A 22,722-nucleotide genomic window follows, 5' to 3' on the forward strand; every position below is an offset into this window, starting at 1 on the left:
CATCCAGAGCCTTTATTCCTTCTAATGGCCAAAAGTCATCCCCTAATTTCTTGTTTAACTCCCCCGACAATTGTCTGAATTGCTCCGATTTGTCAGGATACCGTTCACATAAGATTTGCAAAGCACTGTTTGATTCAGTTGTAGTATCCAAACGATTACCCATCTTGCTGACTGATAATTCAACACAGTGCGTTGCAAATGACACAAATTACACAGTCGCATTCCAAACGTCACACATCTTAATACCCCCCACAACACTTCACACAAGTTCACACACCTCACAACACTTTCATACACACAATCGGACCCAATCTTACAGCGACTGTAACCCACGCTTTCAGGACTGAAACCTGAACAACGTCCGCACTTTCAGGACTGAAACCTGACCTGTGCCCCACTCTCTCAGGACTGAAACCTGACCCAGTGGTATTGATATCGATATCATTTAATTATAGTCGACTCCCAGTGATACCAATCACTGACCAAAATATCTGCCGCTTCCAGTATTCACCAGACTGACCTGATTTCGTCAAGATATCACACAAGAGTTAGCGAATGGCCAATTCATCATCAGACGACAGATCAGAGGAAACCGATGCAGTAAAACAAACCACTTGCATTGGGGGCCCAATTCCTCTCTCTGCCTCCGAGACTTCTCAGCTCCTTGGCCGCGAACTCGTGGTAATTGTCTTTTGAAATCCCACCGCTGCCACCAAATGTTAAATCAAATTCTTTACCTTCAGTCTGAATAATCACACGTGATACTGGATTAGCACATCAGATTTATTCCACCATGGGGTTCTTCCCGAGAAGATCTCCAGACACAACACTAGTGTCTGAAGAGACCTCAACTCAGGGCAGGGGAAGAACAACTTCTCCACGATTGTTTACTTTTTTATACAGAAAAAGAGAGGTGTGACAAAAAGAAATCAAGGACCAATTACACATCTAATACAATGACCAATTACACATCTAATACAATTTCCATGGTTACAGAGAAGACAAAATCATTGATACAGGTCACATGCTCAAAAACCAAACCATTAATATAAGTCACATGTATTTAGAGAAACGCATCAATTTACCTAGCGTGGATTCAAACTTTTCCTACTTTCACACGCACCCAAATAAGGAGTTGCTAATAAGAAAGAAACTTTCTTATCTCTATAGACGAGCAATCTCGCAGCTGCATGACCTTGCTTTACTGTTTCAATACACAGTACTCGCAGTCAGACAGAGTGGGAGAGGACAATAGCCCATCTCTTCTGTACACTCCTTATCACTCGTAAAGGGACAAACACATTCTGTTCCCAAGGATAACATTTCTGCCACAAGCATCCATCTTACTGCTTTCCACTAAAATAAGCATCCATTTTATATTAGCTAAAACAACAAAAGAAACCATCTTTACTACAACAAAATATAATATCTCTAATTGACTATACCAGCTAATAGCATAGATTCTCAATAGTACGCCTGACAATGTGCTAATCGTGGCACATGTGTACCCTGTTCTATTACTTTACCCTTGTGGATAACAGCTATCACATCTGCATTCTGTACTGTTGTCAGACAGTGAGACAAGGTCCTTCCTTTCCTTGCCTCGTCAAGAGCCTCCTGGGCAATCTGAAAGAGAAGGCACTTGCTTTAAAGGATCAATATACAATTGAGGCTTTCAATATTTGCAATGTTCATGAATTTTGGTCGCTAACTTGGGTTTAATTACACAATTCCCATAAAGGTTTATGCTCTGTAGGACTATGTCTTGGTTTTATTACACATATTTAGATATTACATCAACACAAATTTCAATGAGCTTGTGGCAATCAAAGCAGGAAATTCTGGGTGGAGTTTTCTACTTATCTCCCCACACACTCACATTCTAAAAGAAGATGCAGATATTTCTTGATAATGTTTTTCTGAACTACCTTGGAATATTTTGCTTCAGTAAACGCAAAATGTTGATTTGTTTTACAAACCAAAAGCATGTAACAATTTATCTTTGCAATTCATTATGCATTAATATCATAGAAAAATGCCTCACATGAGGAATTAAATTAATGGATATTAAATCTAGGTTGAAAAGATTACTGAGTGGTAGATCTGAGAAATGAATTTAAGAACTTGAAAGTGGAGAAGGATAAAGCAAAAAAAAGAGACATAAAGGTTTAGGGAGTGTAGGTGAAGACAGTTTAAGTCATAGAGTGATACAGTGTGGAAACAGGCCCCTCGGCCCAACTTGCCCACATCGGCTGACATGTCCCAGCTACACTAGTCCCATCTGCCTGCTCTTGGTCCATATTCCCTCCAAATCAGTCCTATCCATGTACCTGTCCAACTTTTCTTAAATGTTGGGATAGTCCCAGCCTGACAGCTTGTTCCATACAGCCACCAACCTTTATGTGAAAAAGTTACCCCTCAGATTTCCATTACATCTTTTCCCTTCAACCTTGAATCTGTGTCTCTGGTGCTCGATTCCCCTACTCTGGGCAAGAGACTCTGGGCATCTACCCAATCTATTCCTCTCATGATTTCATACATCTCAATAAGATCACCCCTCATCCTCCTGCCCTCCAAGGAATAGAGACCCAGCCTACTCAACCTTGGATGAAGGGATTTGACTTGGGTGAAGGGATTAAAAGTACCATTAGCAAATTTGCAGATGATACAAAGCTGGGTGGTAGTGTGAACCGTGAGGACTTGGACAGGTTGTGTGAGTGGGCGGATGCATGGCAGATGCTGTTTAATGTGGATAAGTGTGAGGTTATCCACTTTGGTGGTAAGAATAGGAAGGCAGAGTATTATCTGAATGGTGTCAAGTTAGGAAAACGGGACGTACAACGAGATCTGGGAGTCCTAGTGCATCAGTCACTGAAAGGAAGCATGCAGGTACAGCAGGCAGTGAAGAAAGCCAATGGAATGTTGGCCTTCATAACAAGAGGAGTTGAGTATAGGAGCAAAGAGGTCCTTCTGCAGTTGTACAGGGCCCTAGTGAGACCGCACCTGGAGTACTGTGTGCAGTTTTGGTCTCCAAATTTGAGGAAGGATATTCTTGCTAATGAGGGCGTGCAGCGTAGGTTTACTAGGTTAATTCCCAGAATGGCGGGACTGTCATATCTTGAAAGACTGGAGCGACTAGGCTCGTATACATTGGAATTTAGAAGGATGAGAGGAGATCTTATCGAAACGTATAAGATTATTAAGGGGTTGGACACGTTAGAGGCAGGAAACATGTTCCCAATGTTGGGGGAGTCCAGAACAAGGGGCCACAGTTTAAGAATAAGGGGTAGGCCATTTAGAACTGAGATGAGGAAAAACATTTTCAGTCAGAGAGTTGTGAATCTGTGGAATTCTCTGCCTCAGAAGGCAGTGGAGGCCAATTTTCTGAATGCATTCAAAAGAGAGCTAGATAGAGCTCTTAAGGATAGCGGAGTCAGGGGGTATGGGGAGAAGGCAGGAATGGGGTACTGATTGAGAATGATCAGCCATGATCACATTGAATGGCGGTGCTGGCTCGAAGGGCCGAATGGCCTCCTCCTGCACCTATTGTCTATTGTCTCCCTTTAGCTCACACCCTCTAGTCCTGGCAACATCCTTGTAAACCTTCTCTGAACCCTTTCAAGCTTGACAATATCTTTCATATAACATGGTGCCCAGAACTGAACACTATATTCTAAATGCGGTCTCACCAACGTCTTATACAACTGCAATATGACCTCCCAACTCAATACTCAGACTGATGAAGGCCAATGTGCCAAAAGTCTTTTTGACCACCTTATCTACCTGCGACTCACCTTCAATGAACTACACACCTGCACTCCTAGATCCCTCTGCTCTACAACACTACCCAGGGGCCTACCATTCACTATGTAGGTCCTTCCCTTGTTAGACCTCCCAAAATGCAACACCTCACACTTCTCTGTATTAAATTCCATCAACCATTCCTCAGCCCACCTGACCAATCGATCCAGATCCTGCTGAAATCTTTCACAACCATCTTCACTATCTGCAAAACCACCCACTTTTGTATCATCAGCAAACTTGCTATTCTTGCTCTGTATGTTCTCATCTAAATCATTGATGTAGATGCCAAACAGTAACGGCCCCAGCACTGATCCCCGAGGCACACCACTAGTCATAGGGCTCCAGTCCGAGAAGCAACCTTCCATCATCACCCTCTGCTTCCTTCCATGGAGTATATTTGCTATCCATTCAGCTATCTCTCCTTGGATCCCATGCGATCTAACCTTCCAGAGCAGAACCTTGTCAAATGCCTAAAATCTTAGTTGTGAAAGTGAGACAAAGAAAGGAAAGATCTTCTTCCAAATATAAAGGGATTTAGAGCATCACAAAGGTAGAGTGGCGAGATCTGTCATGGAATTTGGTAATGATCAGTGAGGGACAGGGATCTGCTGCTGTGCAGCAATGGATTTCAATGGACTGATCATCGGTTGTCCATCCTCAGGACAAAATATTACATATACTTAGTACATCTTTCTGAATTTGAATCATATTTTCTCAAGAAAGGTAAGACTCTGGAAGGATTCAGGGTTAGCCTGCTGTAATAATCTGCGCTAAAAGAAATATTGTGGTAGCAATTATGCAGATCGTGTTGGTCTTGTATCCCAAAGCTCTATTTGCAGTTTTGCTGTGCGAAAGATTTCCCTACTTCACAAAGTGACAACACATTAGATATAATATATGTGCAGTTAAGCGCTTTGTCATGGTCTGAAATAATGAAAGCCATGATAAGTCCATCTCAAGATAGTTATCAGAGAGTTGTGGAGAGGTGGAGCATGGAAACAGGCCTTTCTGCCCACGAGGTGTGTAGCGACCATACAGCACTCATTTTAACACTAATCTTAACCTATCCCACTTTATCCTCCTCACAATCCCATCAACAACCCGCCTCCTCCAGGATTCTACCACTTATCTGTACCCTAGTGGCAGTTTACAGTAGCCAAATAGTGAAACCAGAGGGAGACCAGCCATCAATAGAGAGAAAAAACACAGGCAGCACAGGAGGTCAGGATTAAACCCAGTTCTCTGGAGCTGTCAGGCAGCCACTCTGCTGGCAGTGTCACAGTGCAGCTCCTAGTGACAATTAATGCACACAGGCAAAATCCTATTGATGGTAATTGAGAAGAAATATTAGTTTGAGTGATATTAGTTAAGAGTAAAATGTTTGCAAAGGTGTAAAAAAAAACGTAATGCACTTATGTGAATAGATCCAAGGGACACTCCTTACATACTCCCCATGTAGATTAATCATGTGAGGGTGAATATCTATGCTGATGGTCTTTTCGGTATATAAATGGAAAACATTTGTACTCAGGTTATATTTAAGACACACAGGGAAAGGGGATCAGAGGCAATGGTGGGCTAAGAGAGGGGATGGTCAGAATGGGGTTGTAAAAAAAAGAAGCAAATATTTAGCAGACTAATCAACATCTGGAAACAAAGTGAGATTACGGTTTTAGTTTTTAAACCAATGAAAATGAACCTACCTTCTTGCTCTAAGTAACTGGTTGGTTCCACTATTGTGTGTATCTAAGTCAAATATCTTGCTTCTATTTTATTTTACTTTTTACTCTTAGAGATGATCTTACCTGTTCACTCTCTCTGTCAAGCACAGACGTTGCTTCATCCAGCAGCAGAATTTTTGGTTTGCATATTAGGGCTATTCATTGCTTTTGTCCACCTGATAATTGGACATCTTTCTCTCCAACTGTAGTGTTGTACTTCTAATATTGAAAAGGATCCCGACAATACATTAATCCAAGGTGCATAGTCATCAAAAGGCTTTGTCTAGTTTGATGGCACTTGTCTTTTTTCTTAAACTACAATCACAAAATAAACAATCCATCCTTTTACAATAATAGAGTATGCTTCACTTAACAAAAACCTCAGATAGACAACCATAAAGAGTATTTTAAATTGCTGATTTAAGCAAAATATTCTACTGTAAATTCGCAAATTTTTGAAAGGCTGCTTTGTCTGTGGTTTAATATCCCAATACGTGCGACTGCACCAACAAATCTGTAATATTTTCATGAACGTAATATAGTCATGGTAACAATTTGGGAAAAATCATAGAGTGTCAATTTGAAAATGACAAAGGCCATTGAATTAATTATAGCACATTATGAAACATCACTGGGAAGTCTGAAAGGCTGGATCGATTGGGCTTGTATACACTGGAATTTAGAAGGATGAGGGGGGATCTTATTGAAACATATAAAATAATTAGGGGATTGGACACATTAGAGGCAGATAACATGTTCCCAATGTTGGGGGAGTCCAGAACAAGGGGCCACAGTTTAAGAATAAGGGGTAGGCCATTTAGAACGGAGATGAGGAAGAACTTTTTCAGTCAGAGGGTGGTGAAGGTGTGGAATTCTCTGCCTCAGAAGGCAGTGGAGGCCAGTTCGTTGGATGCTTTCAAGAGAGAGCTGGATAGAGCTCTTAAGGATAGCGGAGTGAGGGGGTATGGGGAGAAGGCAGGAACGGGGTACTGATTGAGAGTGATCAGCCATGATCGCATTGAATGGCGGTGCTGGCTCGAAGGGCTGAATGGCCTACTCCTGCACCTATTGTCTATTGTCTATTGTCTAATTCTATCATCTGTATACAGCTGTCGTCACTTTACGTACACCACATAGTTTTACATCTTTGGCCAGTAGAATGTTCCCACTGCTTACTGCTGGATTGCAAACACTGCTGGGAAACCCAAGCAGATTTTTCACTATACATTACATTAAACGTATACTTAACAAAGTGATTCAGCTCAGTCTGGTTAGCTCTTGGCTCTGAGGTAATACAGTCAGTTTTATCTGACACTATAAATTCAGGTTAGGAAACATGTTTGAACTGTAAAATGTTTGTATCAAACAAACTTATGATGCAGTCAGCAAATATTTAATTGCTTTCTGTATGTGACTACTCTCAGCACTAATGCACAACATGAGATATTGAATGAATGTTTCTTGACTTGATTAAATAAAGACCATAAACATTATCAGCAAATGGAAATATGCAGAGGTCGGATAGTCAATGTAATACATATCACCTTCTGACCAATTACAGTGCCCTCCATAATGTTTGGGACAAAGACCCATCATTTATTTATTTGCCTCTGTACTCCACAATTTGAGATTTGTAATAGAAAAAATCACATGTGGTTAAAGTGCACATTATCAGATTTTAATAAAGGCCATTTTTATACATTTTGGTTTCACCATGTAGAAATTACAGCAGTATTTATACATAGTCCCCCCATTTCAGGGCACCATAATGTTTGGGACACAGCAATGTCATGTAAATGAAAGTCATCATGTTTAGTATTTTGTTGCCTATCCTTTGCATGCAATAACTGCTTGAAGTCTACAATTCATGGACATCACCAGTTTCTGGGTGTCTTCTCTGGTGATGCTCTGCCAGGCTTGTATTATAGCCGTCTTTAGCTTATGCTTGTTTTTGGGGCTAGTCTTCAGTTTTCTCTTCAGCATATAAAAGGCATGCTCAATTGGGTTCAGATCGGGTGATTGACTTGGCCATTCAAGAATTGACCATATTTTGGCTTTGAAAAACTCCTTTGTTGCTTTAGCAGTATGTTTGGGATCATTGTCTTGCTGTAGAATGAACCGCCGGTCAATGAGTTTTGAGGCATTTGTTTGAACTTGAGCAGATAGGATGTATCTATACACTTCAGAATTCATTATGCTACTACCATCAGCAGTTGTATCATCACTGAAGATAAGTGAGCCAGTACCTTCAGCAGCCATACATGCCCAGGCCATAACATCCCCATCACCGTGTTTCACATGAGGTGGTGTGCTTTGGATCTTGGGCAGTTCCTTCTGTCCTCCATACTTTGCCCTTGCCATCACTCTGATATAAATTAATCTTCGTCTCATCGGTCCACAAGACCTTTTTCCAGAACTGTGGTTGCTCTTTTAAGTACTTCTTGGCAAATTGTAATTCGGCCATCCTATTTTTGCAGCTAACCAGTGGTTTGTATCTTGTAGTGTAGCCTCAGTATTTCTGTTCATGAAGTCTTCTGCGGACAGTGGTCATTGACAAATCTACACCTGACTCCTGAAGAGTGCTTCTGATCTGTCGGACAGGTGTTTGGGGATTTTTCTTTATTATTGAGAGAATTCTTCTGTCATCAGCTGTGGAGGTCTTCCTTGGCCTGTCAGTCCCTTTGCGAATAGTAAGCTCAACGATGCTCTCTTTCTTCTTAATGATGTTCCAAACAGTTGATTTTGGTGAGCCTAAGGTTTGGCTGATATCTCTAACAGTTTTATTCTTGTTTCTCAGTCTCATATGGCTGCTTTGACTTTCATTGGCACAACTTTAGTCCTCATGTTGATAAACAACAATAAAAGTTTCCAATGGTGATGGTAAGACTAGGTGCTGAGAGCTCTCTTATACCTGCATTAAGGAGGCATTTAAACCTGAGCAATTACAAACACCTGTGAAACCATGTGTCCCAAACATTATGGTGGCCTGAAATGGGAGGACTATGTATAAACACAGCTGTAATTTTGACATGGTGAAACCAAAATTTATAAAAATACCCTTTAATAAAATCTGACAATGTGCACTTTAACCACATGTGAATTTTTCTATTATAAATCTCAAATTGTGGAGAACAGAGGCAAATAAATAAATGATGGGTCTTTGCCCCAAACGTTATGGAGGGCACTCTATATAATTTAAAGAATGTTTTAAAATATTTTTTAGAAAAAGAATCAAATGGGCCATGAAATGGCATTATCATAGAGGTGCAGCTGGCACCGCATCTGTTCTCGTAGAACCTTTCACAGTGGCTGATGTGGTGGTGGTAATGCAAGACTTTTGGCTGAAGCTTCTACCAGCTGTTCCATGATCTAAGCTAGCTGGAGAATTTCCCAAAGGGCAACAATATCACTGGAACATTGAATTGATTATTCAACAAAAAAGAACAGAATGACGCTTTGACATATAGCAATTCTATAACGTAGCATATTATTTTATTAGTTATTTTGTCTGAACCATTTTGTTTCAGAAAGGCTGGATCTTTCATAATTGTGATGTCAAATGCTGATTGACACAGCCTTTGCTTCAATTGACACCAATTATGAAAGGACCATCCACTATAAGATAATTATGATGTTTATTGTTCATTTGATAATGGATTAACTTACATCAGGGAGTTGTTCAATAAAGGAGTGGATATTTGCTGCTTTTGCTGCCTTCTCAATTTCCTCCTGTGACACAGTCCTGCTGTTGTCACCATAGGCAATATTTTCTGCAATGCTCCTACTGAAGAGTACAGGCTCCTGGGATACAATTCCAATCTGGGATCAAAGCCATTGGATGTTAATGGTTCTGATATCAACTCCATCTAGAAGCTAGAGTTAAAATTTAAAAAATGTAATCTACTTTATCATTTATTCATATTGTAGTGAAATGAATACGAGTAATAAACTACCTTTTCTCATTGTAATATTAATATATTTACTTGATACAACCCTCAATGAGATAGTAAATAATTTGTACATCACTTACGGTACATCATTTACCATAAATGGGAAATATTAACATTAACAGAGAATAATGTTTAAATAGCATGAAATTTGATATTATTTCTATCCATGGGACATGGTCATTGTGGCCATCCTTAATTGTCCTTTGGGAGTTGTCCTTAGTTTGTTGCTTTGAAATGCTGTGATCTGTGCTGTGTAGATACTACTACAAGTTCCAAAGCCTAGTTAAAATGAAGGAACGGCTAGAAAAGTTCAAGATGGGATATTGGGGGACTTGGTACAGGTGTGCTTGCTTCCCTGTCCTAGAGGGCTGGTGCAGACATTTGGAAGGAGTTGAGGAAGCAATTTTCCTGGGTTGCAGTGTGTATCTTATACATGGTAGTTAAAGCTGACAGGCACACCTTTAGTGGGGGGCATGAATATCAGATGGTACAATGTCCTCTGATGAACTTCCAGAGTGATGTTAGAGCCTCTCTCCTTCAGGTGCATGTAGAATGTTCTATCACACTCCCGACTTGTGCCTTGTGGATTATGTAGAGAATATGGGGAATTTCTCACCAGAGAAAACTAGTCTGCAGTATTTACATGGAAAATAGTTATATTTCAAGGTAATGGTGATTGTTTCAATAAAGCTAATGCCATTGAATATCAAGAGGAGGTTACATAGAACATAACAGCACAGGAATGGGCCCCTTGGCCCACAATGTTTGTGCTGAACACGATGCCGTTAAACTGTTGTAATCTGCGTGTACATGATTCACATTCCTCTATTCCTGCACTTCCATGTGCCTATCTAAAAGCAGCATTTTTGTACAATGCAAACAGCATTATCGTATTTGTCTCTACCACCATCCTGGCAGTGACTTCCAGGCGCCCGCAACTCTCAGTGTAAAAAAAACCTGCACTGCTTATTTCCATTAAACTTTTCCTGAGGTTAGACCCCTCTTTTTTGGGAGATGATCATTGCTAACATCAGCCTCAATGTTACTTCAACCTCAAATGATACTTATTGGCCCAAATACAAACCTTGCTGCAAGTAGGCACAGACTTCTTTATTACCCGAGAAGATTTGAATTGAGCAGAATCATTGAGTAAGACAGACTTTCATTGCTCCAGTTCATATCTGGAGACGTACAGGTCTGGAGGTTAATTGGCTTGATATAAATGTAAATTGTCCCTAGTGCGTATTGTGCGGGGATTTCTGGTCGGCGCGAACTCGGTGGGCCGAAGGGCCTGTTTCCACGCTGTATCTCTGAAAAATAAAAATAAAATAAAAATCTGGTGCCAAATCAATACTCTTGATCTCTTGGGTTGAGTGTTCCTGAAGAAACCCATGCAGAGTGTTTTTCTTACACAGATTTATGATGAGTAAATATTTCCAGCAGGCTGACAGGATTGCAATTAGGCCAAGTTAGTGCTGTTTTGTTTTTTTTGTGCACAGAATTCACTTGGGTGACCTTTTACTTCGTCATGAAGATGCCAATGTTTAATATTTGTGTTGGAACAACTTGAGTGGAGGACAAGCTGATTCTACATATATACAGTCACAAACATGTGCAGACATATGTGTTAGAAACTTGAGTGGGCTTCAGAGCCTCTTGAACCTGCTCCACCACTTAATAGGTCATGGCTACCCAACTTTCCAAAGTGACATTGATCATTAAATGATCTTAACTTGAGCTGGAATTTATTGCAAAATTATATAAATAATTTAATTTTAACATAATTGTAAATATATTCCTGAAAATTGGATGTTTATTTGAAACTTCCCTCTCAAAATTTTGGCATAGGTTTATTTCATTACAATCACATTGACACCTATAATAAACTGATGAGGAGAGGAGCTTCAGACAAATGTAATAACCATATGATCTTGCGGCACGTTCAATATGTTTGCTGTTATACTACGTGCCACAAGAGGGAGGTGTTGACTGCAAGCTGTCTTCAATTTAAGTTAAGTTATTTTTGTTTAGTTTATTATTGTCAAGTGATCTGTTGATCATGCTACCAACCATTACTTCAAAAAAACAGAGATCACGATCATTTTATTAGTGGTGCTTATTTCCAAGCCTAAAAGTTTCTGACTATCTTTAGAAGTTGAATGTTCCCAAGATGGATGCTCAAATGTGTAACATAATATAGGTGTAATGTATCAGCTCTACATAAAGTGCCAGGGATCAATGACTTTGCCAAAGTGAAGCTGAACCTGTGGCTGGAGAATCGCTCAGTTTGGTATATCTCACAAGACAAAGTGACATAGCCTTGCGATCTCAGTTACATCAGGCACTTTGCAGTCAAGAATGTGCATTTGCCATTTAGCAGAGCTAGAGCTTAATGCGATACAAAGCATACTGTTAGCTTGCGTCAGAGCTTGGTTTGTGAATAGCTCTGCCCAAGACCACAAGAAATTGCAGAGAATTGTAGATGTGGCCCTGTCCATTACACAGAACAGACTTCTCATCATTGATTACATCCACTCTTCAAGCTGCTTTGGAAAAGCAGCCCAAATAATCAAAGAAGTCCCACCCCAATCATTCCTTCCTCCTGCTCCTGTCAGCAGAAGGTATAGCAGGTTAGAGTCAGAGAATCATACAGCAGGCAAACAGGTCCTTTGGCCCAACTTGCCCACATTGACCAACATGCCCCATCTACAGGAATCCCACCCTCTAAATCTATCCTATCCATGTACTTATTCAAATGTTTTTTTCAGTGTTGTGATGGTACCTGCCTCAACTTCCTCCTCAGGCACTACACGGTTGGTATCTACCAATCTGCAGATCTTTGGGCATGGGAGGAAACTGAAGCATCTGGAGGAACGTGCACACTATACATGGACAGTACTGGATGCCAGGATTGAACGCTGGTCTCTGACGATGTGAGTGAGGCAGCAGGTCTAATCGCTGTGCCATCCTATACTAATATACAGATTAGTATGCATACCCCTGATTCAGCTACTTACACGTGTAGTGTCAGACACCAATGGAAGAATAACATCATGAACATAGAATAGTACAGCTTAGGAACAAGTTCAGTCCACTGTCTGTGCCAAACATAATGCCAAGATTAAAAATATATACAAAGTGTTGGAGTAACTCAGCGGGTCAGACAGCATCCCTGTCTGATCCCAAATGGATAGATGATGTTTCAGGCCAGGACCTTCCTTCGGGATCCGCGGAGCTACTCCAGCACTTATTGTCTTTTGTTGTTTGATCCGCTGAGGTAGTCAAGCACTTATTGTCTTTTGTCGTTTCACCCACTGAGTTACGACAGCACTTTGTGTTTTTCTTCTGTAGTTCCTTATTTCTACGTAATGGCAAGATAAACTATCTTCAACTACCTACACATGATTCATATCCCTCCATTCCCTGCATAGCCGTGTGCCAATCTAAAAGCCTCTTAAATGCTATCTGCGGGTTCATCAAATTGTAATCAATATATCAGCCTAAAAGTCAATGACATAGTGTACAACAAATATTGAAAAAAATGCTATACTTTTACTGTTACTTTTACAGATACTTGGGTCTTATTCTTGTGCAAATCATTATTTATTGAGATAAGGGAGTAATGCCTCTTACTTTTTACCTTTAGACTGCCTATTCTCCTTTCCATTGAAGTTAACCAGATGGGATGTAAAATGGAAAACCGATTCACAAGCAATTCATAATTTATTGTTGTTGGTTGAATCACAGGTGGTGAACAACAGCCTTTTGCTCAATGCCAACAAAACCAAGCAACTAATTGTTGATTTCTGAACGAGGAAGTTAGGTGATAACATGGCATTTTCACTGGTGAGTTGGGTGGTGGAGAAAGTTAGCAGTTTTAAATTCCGGGTTGGAGAGGTTTAATATCTTGGATGACCTGTCCTGCGCCCATACATCACACCCACAAAGAAGGCACACCGGCACGTCTACTTTCTTAGAAGTTTAAAGAGATCCAGCATGTCCCCGAATACTCTAACAAACCTCCACAGATGCACTGTAGAAAGTATTCTGACTGGTTGCATCAAGGCCTGGTGCGGCAATTCTAGGGCTCAGGAACATGAGAGGAATATAAGAATTTCAACACAAGATGACAAGAATTAAAATTCTCTCGTCCCAATGCACATCACAACTAAATATTATTGACTCCTGGGGCTGCAGAGCATGGTGGATTCAACCCAGTCCATCATGGGAACAGCCCACCCCGCCATCAAAAGATTGTACCTGAGGGGCTGCCTCAAGAAGGTAGCATCTATCATCAAGTATCCTCGCCATCTGGGCTACGCCCTCTCTTCCCTGCTACTGTGAGGCAGGAGGTACCAAAGCTTTAAGCCTCACACCACTAACTCAGGAACAGAAACTTTCCTTCAACAACTCTAATCCTACCTCAGCAATGGAACAATATGGGCCATTTCTTTCACCAACATGGACTTCGTTTTTAATTGTGTTCAGCACTAAAGTCTCAATTCTGCACATTTTTTTCTTTTCACTGTCTTGGATAATTTACATACAAGGTAAATTAACAGACCTCGTTTTGACAGACCCCTTTATATCGGATTTCAGATATAGTAGACAATGTCACCCCTGGCTCGTACCATCTCCCCGGTCGTTTAGAGCCACAGCTTCTGATCCCACCCCCGATTCACAAGGTTCACCAGCGAGTTCCTTTTCACCAACTGTGCAGTATGGTGACACGGTTGTTGTTGCAGCTCGTGTTGTAGTCCCAGGGTAGAGCGCTTTCTTCGGGCCACCATCAGTGACAAGACGCATTCGGTGACTGTGCGGCTCCCTCCCCTCTCACCTGCTGCTGCTGCTTGTTGTCGGTGGTGGGGTTTTCTGCTCCCACTACCCGCTCGACCGCCACTGCCTCCTCCTCCCGTCGTTCTGCCCACGGTCACTTCCCCCACCTCCTATTTCTCCCCTAGTGACGCCAACATACTTCACCTTGGAAGCGGCAGAAGGTGAGAGAGAAAGGACCCCCATGGTAACCGAACACGTTTTGTCTTCGGCAGCGGCCTGAAGAAAGCGCTGTCCCCGGGGGCTACAAAGTGCGCCACAACACCAGTGCCATTAACCTGTGAAGAAGGGCTCGTTGGTGCAGACCAGTGCAATTGGCGTCCAGTTTTAAGGTGAAATGACACAAAGTGCCAGAGTGACTCAGCAGACTGAATCAGTTTGAAGAAGGGTCCCAACATCACCTATCCATATTCTCCAGTGATGTTGCCTGACCGACTGTTACTTCAGCACTTTTTGTCTCTTTTGAGTATTAACCATTATCTGCAGTTCTTTGATTGAGCTAATTTCAATGATAATAACATACTCGGTTAGAGCTGATATTTGGTTATAACAGACATTATTCCCCCCCCACCGCATGGTCCATTATAACGAGGGTTTACTGCAATGCCAATGTATATTTTGCACATTGTCTGAGTTTATGTGCCTGTGATGTTACCGCAAGCTAATTTTTCATTGTACCTGTACCTTATCGTACTTCTGTACACGGCAATAAACTCGACCTGATTTGACCTGCATCATGTGTAGGAAGGAACTGCAGATGCTGGCTTACACCAAAGGTAGACACAAAATGCTGGGTAACTCAGCGGGACAAGCATCATCTCTGGATAGAAAGAATGGGTGATATTTTGGATCGAGACCCTTCTTCAGACTGAGAGTCAGGGGAAAGGGAGACACAGAGATAAGGATGGCTAAGGTGTGAAAACGAAACATCAAAAGAGTTTTTCCAGGTGAGGCAGAGGTTCACTTGCATCTTCTCCAACCTCATCTACTGTATCCGCAGTTCCAGGCACGGACTCCTATATATCGGAGAGACCTAGCGTAAGCTCTGCGATCGTTTTGCTGAACACCTCCGCCCCGTCCGCTTAAACCTACCTGATCTCCCGGTTGCTAAACACTTTAACTCCCCCTTCTATTCTCACACTGACCTTTCTGTCCTGGGCCTCCTCCATTGTCAGAGTGAGGCCCAGCACAAATTGGAGGAACAGCAACTCATATTTCGCTTGGGCAGTGGTATGAATATTGACTTCTCTAACTTCAAGTAACCTTTGCTTTCCCTCTCTCTCCATCCCTCCCAAGTTCTCTGACCAGTCTGACTGTCCCCCCGATTACATTTTATCTCTGTTCCCTTTTTTGTCACCTTCTTCTAGCTAAAAATAATCTATTCTACATTTCCCTTTTAGTGCCATCTCTTTTGATGTCTTGTTTTCACACCTTATGGTCCTGTCCTAGTTCGGCGATTTTTTAGGTGACTACAGGCGACTAGGCTTTCATCGCACGGTCGCCAGGGTGTTATGGGCATGATCGTGAGTAGTCTCCAAAGAGTCGTAGCGTTGTTCTGGTCGTCGCTGGATTTTGTGAAGGGTTGAAATTTTTTGGCGACTGTTGGTTTGATGCCAATGAGCGTAGCTTGAGGTCTCCTGACGTGGGCGCTGTCGTAGGTTATCGCCAGGTTGTCACCTGGTGAAATAGGTTGTCGCCAGGTTGTCGCCAGGTGATTAAGGTTGTCGCCGATGCTGACTTCGGCAAATTACAAGTGTGGACTTGATCTGATCATCCATCAGTGTAATGTGTCCATAAATGTATGTGTGTGTATGTTTTTGCACTTGTATTCTGTTTAAAGTTTGAATTTTAAAGTTTGAAGTTCATTACAATGTTTTTGTATGCACTGTTGTATGTTCTTATCAAAAAATTTTAACATTTTGTTTGTATATCAATAAAGGAAATTCTTGACATTTTGACGGAAAATTGATGTATGAAGTTATTGCATTTCAGAGTAGTTTCTCATGGCATCACTTTCAAATAGTCATGATGCAGAATGATTGGAAACCCTACCGTACACCCCCTTTTATAGGGAAAGTGGGTGAAACGTGAATTGTCTTCAGTTGTCTTCAGTCTTCAGGGTCATAGCTTTTCGTAGGTTGGACGTAGGTTGACTTCAGTTGTGGTAGGGTGTCGCCTCTGTGGTGGTAGGTTGTCGTAGGTGCGGTCGTAGGTGGACGTTCCACTTACGACGATTGGGTCGCCGGTTTTCGGTAGCTTGCCGTAGCTTGACGTCGACTAGGTGATAGGTTGTTGTAGCTTGTCGTAGACATTGTCATAGGGGGGGTCCAGTCACTGGTTTTTCGGCGACCCTCTATGACTATGACAGTCGCCGGCAGTCGCCTTAAAAAACGCCTAACTGGGGCAGGGCCTTTAACCTTCCATATCTCTATGTCTATATTTTACCTGCATTATAACTGAAGATTAATTTTGTTCCCTCGGTCATCCCCAACAAAATAAAGAGTAAAAAACAAAGTGCTGGAGTTTGGGTAGTTTGGGTAGTTTCAATAGTTTGGGTAGCATCTGTGGAGAGAAATGGACAAATGGTTTTTCGGGTCAGGACCCTTCTTCAGTTTCAGATTTTTGTGTCCCCAACAGAATAAAGTTGCTCTACAGCACATCTATTGGTTCAAAGTGGAATTTCACCCTCACATACACTGACGGTTCGAATTAGAAATATAAGCAACTAAATGTATGGTGCACAAATTTAGGTGTACATATCAAATTATCTTTACTTTGGGTATCATTTTCTTTGGATACAAGTATACCAAAAAGTGAATAAACTGCTTAAAGCATCCCCTCCAGTTAATAGTGCAAAAGATTTTGAGCTTACCACCTGTCCTTTCAATGGGTCATAGAATCTATGAGTTTCACTGAGGTGCTTTTACCACATCCTCTATTGCCAACTAGTGCCCTTTTTCAAACTGGATTAACAAATTCTCAAGCACTGAGATTTCTGGACGACTCAGATATCTGAAGTAAACATTAGAGAACTTCAGTTCACCATTGAATTTATCCTATGAGATAAACATGTAAAGGAACATAGATGAATGTCATGGTCAAGCTGTCTCCTGCAGCACATCTGTTCTATGCAAATTTCAAGCAAATTTCTAATTATGCATGTAATCATAATTAAATGATTATTCAATTATCAAAAGCTCTTATGAACTCTGAAATAAGTCCATGTTCATTCTCTGTTGCATATTAAATATATTTGATGTTTCATTAAATCCATGTTTACAACAGATAAATTATTAAACTACAATCAAATATAAAGATTAGGAATATTTATTTGTTATGGGTTGTCCTTGGGTTACGACATGTTTAGTTTTGAGATACAACATGGAAGCATACCCTTTGGCTTGCTGAGTGTGTTGACCAGCGATCATCTGTACACTTGTTCTATCCTACACACCAGGGACAATTTAAAGAAGCAAATTAACCTTCAAATCTGCTTGTCTTTGGAATGTAGGAGGAAACCAGAGAACATACTGTACAAACTCCATACTGACAGCACCCGTAGTCAGGATCGAACCCAGGTCTCTGGCGCTGTTATGCAGCAGCAGCACTATCCTTGCACCACATGGTTCCTGTTTGTAACCGGACAGTGCACAAGTTGGCAAATGCAGCCATGGACTGACAGGTGATGCCCAGGATCCCATGTCAAACTACAAATCCATTCCGCCTGTCTCCCAAATGACACTTAGTATGTACATACAGTAAGCCGGGCATTCATAAATTGGGAGTGTCTGTAAATATGTCTGAAACCTCTGTTGATTATGTTTGCATCTTTGGTCATCAACAACATCTGCTTAGTAAGGTCCATGACTGCAGAAAATCAGCTTTAATTCCATAACAAATTCAACAAGATATTTTAGGAGCTGGCACTCCACAAAGCACAGTGAAAGGATATATTGTGAATGTCATGATCTAGAACAAGTGGTCGTTATCAATATCATTGAAACCAAAGTACTGGTTTTCACATAATGCTACATCTAAACAGGGACTGGAATTCCACTATCCAGCATCACATACAAGACTATTCAAAACACAAAGTATTGGAGTAATTCAGTAAGCCAGGGCAGCATCTGTAGAGAGAACGGACAGGTGACGTTTAGGATCAAGATCCTTCTTCTTCAGAATGAATTATCCTGAGTTTCTGCCACACTTTGTGTTTTGTTCCAGAGTCCAACAACTAGTTTCCTGTGTCTCCACTAAAATCCTATTGTCTACCTTTCTCAGAAACAGACTCATTAACAAATTTGCAAGAAACTTGGCTCTGAAATTTGCAATTTCTGAACATTCTAAATTTAATTAATAGATGGATAATCATGATTAAATATAGGTAGGTTTTCAATTCCTGTGGGACTTCTTAACTAGTAAATGTAATAATACCTGCTAATATAAATAAGTTGCCATTTTTCATCAGAATATCACAATAAAACTTTGAACTATAACAAAGAAATCTGCTCTAGAATTTAATCCAACATTGAGTGCAAACTACAAAGCATTTTAGAGATACAGTGCCGTTTGGCCCATCGAGTCCACGCTGACTTACACTATTGTACACACTAGGGACAATTGACATTTATAACAAACCAATTAACATTTATAACAAACCAATTAACCTACAAACCTGTACGTCTTTAGAGAGTGGGAGGAAACCAGAGATTCCCAGAGAAAACGCAGGTCATGGGGAGAAATGGCGGCGCTGCCCTAGCAGCTGCGGCTCACCTGCGGTCCATTTGTCTTTGTGTTTTTGTTGTTTTTTTTGTCTTAATTGTAGTTGTGATGTGGTGTTTTTGTGTTTGTGTACTATGTGTGTATGTGGGGGGGAGGGGGGGAACTGTAACATTGTAAATAGATGTCCCTTCCGAACGGAGACCCGACCTTTGTTTTCTGGGCCGTGTCTCCGTTCCTGCTGCGGCCTACCATCGGCCCAACTCCTGGAGCTGGCGGCCTCCAGGGCTCTGGTTCGCAGAGCCCGCGGATCGGACTTACCACCACCGGAGCCGGCCGTCTTCGGAGGCTGCGGGAGCGGCTGCGACTCGCCTTAGGCTCGGGCCGCGTGGATGCCGACATCGGGAGCTCCGGCAGTGGCAGCGGGTTCGCCCGCCTCGGATCGCGGGGCATGGGGCGTGGACATTTCACCGTCCGGCGCGGCCTAAGATAGGCCGCGGGATATTTCTCTGCTGGGCGGGGGCTTCAATGTCGGGAGCCACGACCGCCCCGACGTGCAGCAACAGCAACAGCGGCAGCAGCAGTGTGTTCGCCCGCCCCGGATCGGACTTATCATCAGCGGAGCCGGCCGTCTTCGGAGGCTGCGGGAGCGGCTGCGACGCGACGCGCCTTGGGCTTGGCCCGCTGTGGACCGTCCGGCGCGGCCTACAACCACAACAACCTGACTGCGGGCGAAGACAGGGGGAGAAGGGAAAGACATTGTGGCCTTCCATCACAGTGAGGAGAGGACTGGAGGAGACTCACTGTGATGGATGTTTCTTTGATGGATGTTTCTTTTTTTTGTGTGTTTTTGGGGTTGGGTAATTTGAATGCCTATTTAATGCTTTTATTGTTGGACTGTGTTTTTGGGGGTTTTGGGGTTGTGTAATTTGAATGCATATTTAATGCTTTTATTGTTGGGCTGTGGTTTGGGGGTTTTTGGGGTTGTGTAATTTGAATGCCTATTTAATGCTTTTATTGTTGGACTGTGTTTTGGGGGTTTTTTGGGGTTGTGTAATTTTAATGCTTATTTAATGCTTTTATTGTTGGACTGTGGGTGACTGAATTTCGTCCAATATTGGATGACAAATAAAGCTATCTTGAATCTTGAATCTTGAATGTACAATCTCCATACAATCAGGCACCCGTGGTCAGGATCTAAGCTAGGTCTCTGGCACTGTAAGGCAGCAACTCTCCCGCTGCGTCATCGTGCCGGCTGTATTTATTTACACTAAACCAGCATTGATGCAACCTGATCCTGGTTTGACACACAAATCATGAAATTAATTTGTTTTTTGTTTAATATTTATACACGGAATACCCATCAAAATTTGTCCTTCATTGCTGTCGCTGTCGATAGGTATCATACGCTCAAACAGTGCAAACAGATTCATTGAAGCGACCTTGGCCTTTGCGTAGTCAGGAGGATAGGAACTGCTTAGTCCAATTGCCCATGGAACCGTACACAATAGCATTGAAAATCTGCAGACCAGGAGTTTAGAAACATGAACCAAAAAAGTTAGTAAGTTATTCAGAGATGACAGATACATGGATATTTATTTAACTAACATGTTTAGAGTGACTTACCATGGCAAGAGCTTAGAAAACAACAGGGAAATAATTAATCGTTCCAATAAGACATATAGTTTGAGAGACAGACCATTCAAATTGGTGCAGTTTGAATATTTCTCATTGGCTTATACTGTATAGAATATTTTGTTACAATAAACCAGCATCTATGCAACAACAAACAAATAAATATCGCTCTCTTTTGAACCAAGTGATGTGATCAGTCACAATTATCACACTCACCCAGGCAACAATAGGCAACAACATTGAATCAACTGTACCATCAGTCTCAACATCAGTGCTTCATGCTCCACAGATTTTTTATATTTAAAAAATTTTTTTTTTTAAAGAGATACAGCGCGGAAACAGGTCCTTTGGCCCACCGGGTCCGCGCCGCCCAGCGATCCCCGCACATTAACACTATCCTACACCCACTAGGGACATTTTTTACATTTACCCAGTCAATTAACCTACAAACCTGTACGTCTTTGGAGTGTGGGAGGAAACCGAAGATCTCGGAGAAAACCCACACAGGTCACGGGGAGAACGTACAAACTCCTTACAGACGGCGCCCGTAGTCAAGATCGAACCCGAGTCTCCGGCGCGGCATTCGCTGTAAGGCAGCAACTCTACCGCTGCATCACCGTGCCGCCGCAATTTAGCAAATTACTGACCAGGCCACATCAGGAATTTAACTTAAGGATATTTGGGAGAACCAGCGGAAAATATTTGCACATTCCGCAAATAGTTTCAATTTGCAATCGCATTTTTAAAGTTTCTGGAATGGCGATTTCAGGGATGTTAACTTGTCTTGCTGAGCAGGAAGAGTGGACTCAGGCAGCAAGAGGAGTTGGCGTATCTTTAAACAATTGTTGCTTGGAAGACTGTTCCTTTATGAGAACTTCATGAGTAGCATTAGTTAAGAAATGATATTGGATAATAAACTACTTCTGTTGAATGTACTGAAATAAATAAGCAGTAATCCGTTTAGAGATCACAACGTGCAACTGTGTAAACAAAGCCTACTCCATATGGAACACCTCTCATCAGGGAACCACTTGATACGTTATCTGGAAACAGATTGGTGTATTCATGCAGGCAACGATTGGTTTCTCAATGTGTACAAGCATATACTGTAGATACATTTGTTCAAAAAAGTTCAAGATGGAGCCCAGGAATAACTATTTTGCTTTTATCATCGGGATGAAGGTTCAGGGGCCTAAAAACGGTGACCACCAGTTTCAAGAACAGCTTCTTCCTAACAACAATCAGGCTCTTAAACATGACACATTAACCTTGGCTATTATGAACTTCGATGTTCTGTCTTTAGTAAACTGAGGACTCTGTTTTATGCACGAGTATTACTGTAATTAATTTACTAGATTTTAAGAAAATCGATAATATAGACAATAGACAACAGACAATAGGTGCAGAAGTAGGCCATTCGGCCCTTCGTGCCAGCACCGCCATTCAATGTGATCATGGCTGATCATTCTCAATCAGTACCCTGTTCCTGCCTACTCTCCATACCCCCTGACTCTGTTATCCTTAAGAGCTCTATCTAGCTCTCTCTTGAATGTATTCAGAGAATTGGCCTCCACTGCCTTCTGAGGCAGAGAATTCCACAGATTTACAACTCTCTGACAGAAAAGGTTTTTCCTCATCTACGTTCTAAATGGCCTACCCCTTATTCTTAAACTGTGGCCCCTGGTTCTGGACTCCCCCAACATTGGGAACATGTTTCCTGCCTCTAACGTGTCCAACCCCTTAATAATCATATGTTTCGATAAGATCCCCTCTCATCCTTCTAAATTCCAGTGTATACAAGCCTAGTCTCTCCAGTCTTTCAACATATGACAGTCCTGCCATTCAATAGCAAGAATATCCTTCCTCAAATTTGGAGACCAAAACTGCACACAGTACTCCAGGTGCGGTCTCACTAGGGCCCTAGATAATACTCACCATTCAGATAATACTCTGCCTTCCTATTCTCACCACCAAAGTGGATAACCTCACACTTATCCACATTAAACTGCATCTGCCATGCATCCGCCCACTCACACAACCTGTCCAAGTCACCCTGCAAC

The 22,722-nt window shown here is 41.8% G+C and overlaps 1 pseudogene; it reads right to left on the reverse strand.

The window, feature by feature from the left end:
• Positions 1-1,464: 1,464 nt before the first annotated feature.
• The window catches only part of LOC144606789 (phosphatidylcholine translocator ABCB4-like), a 34,690-nt pseudogene continuing 13,432 nt past the window's right edge, over positions 1,465-22,722 (reverse strand).

The sequence above is a fragment of the Rhinoraja longicauda genome, chromosome 2 (genome assembly GCF_053455715.1).
Source record: "Rhinoraja longicauda isolate Sanriku21f chromosome 2, sRhiLon1.1, whole genome shotgun sequence".
Lineage (NCBI taxonomy): Eukaryota > Metazoa > Chordata > Chondrichthyes > Rajiformes > Arhynchobatidae > Rhinoraja > Rhinoraja longicauda.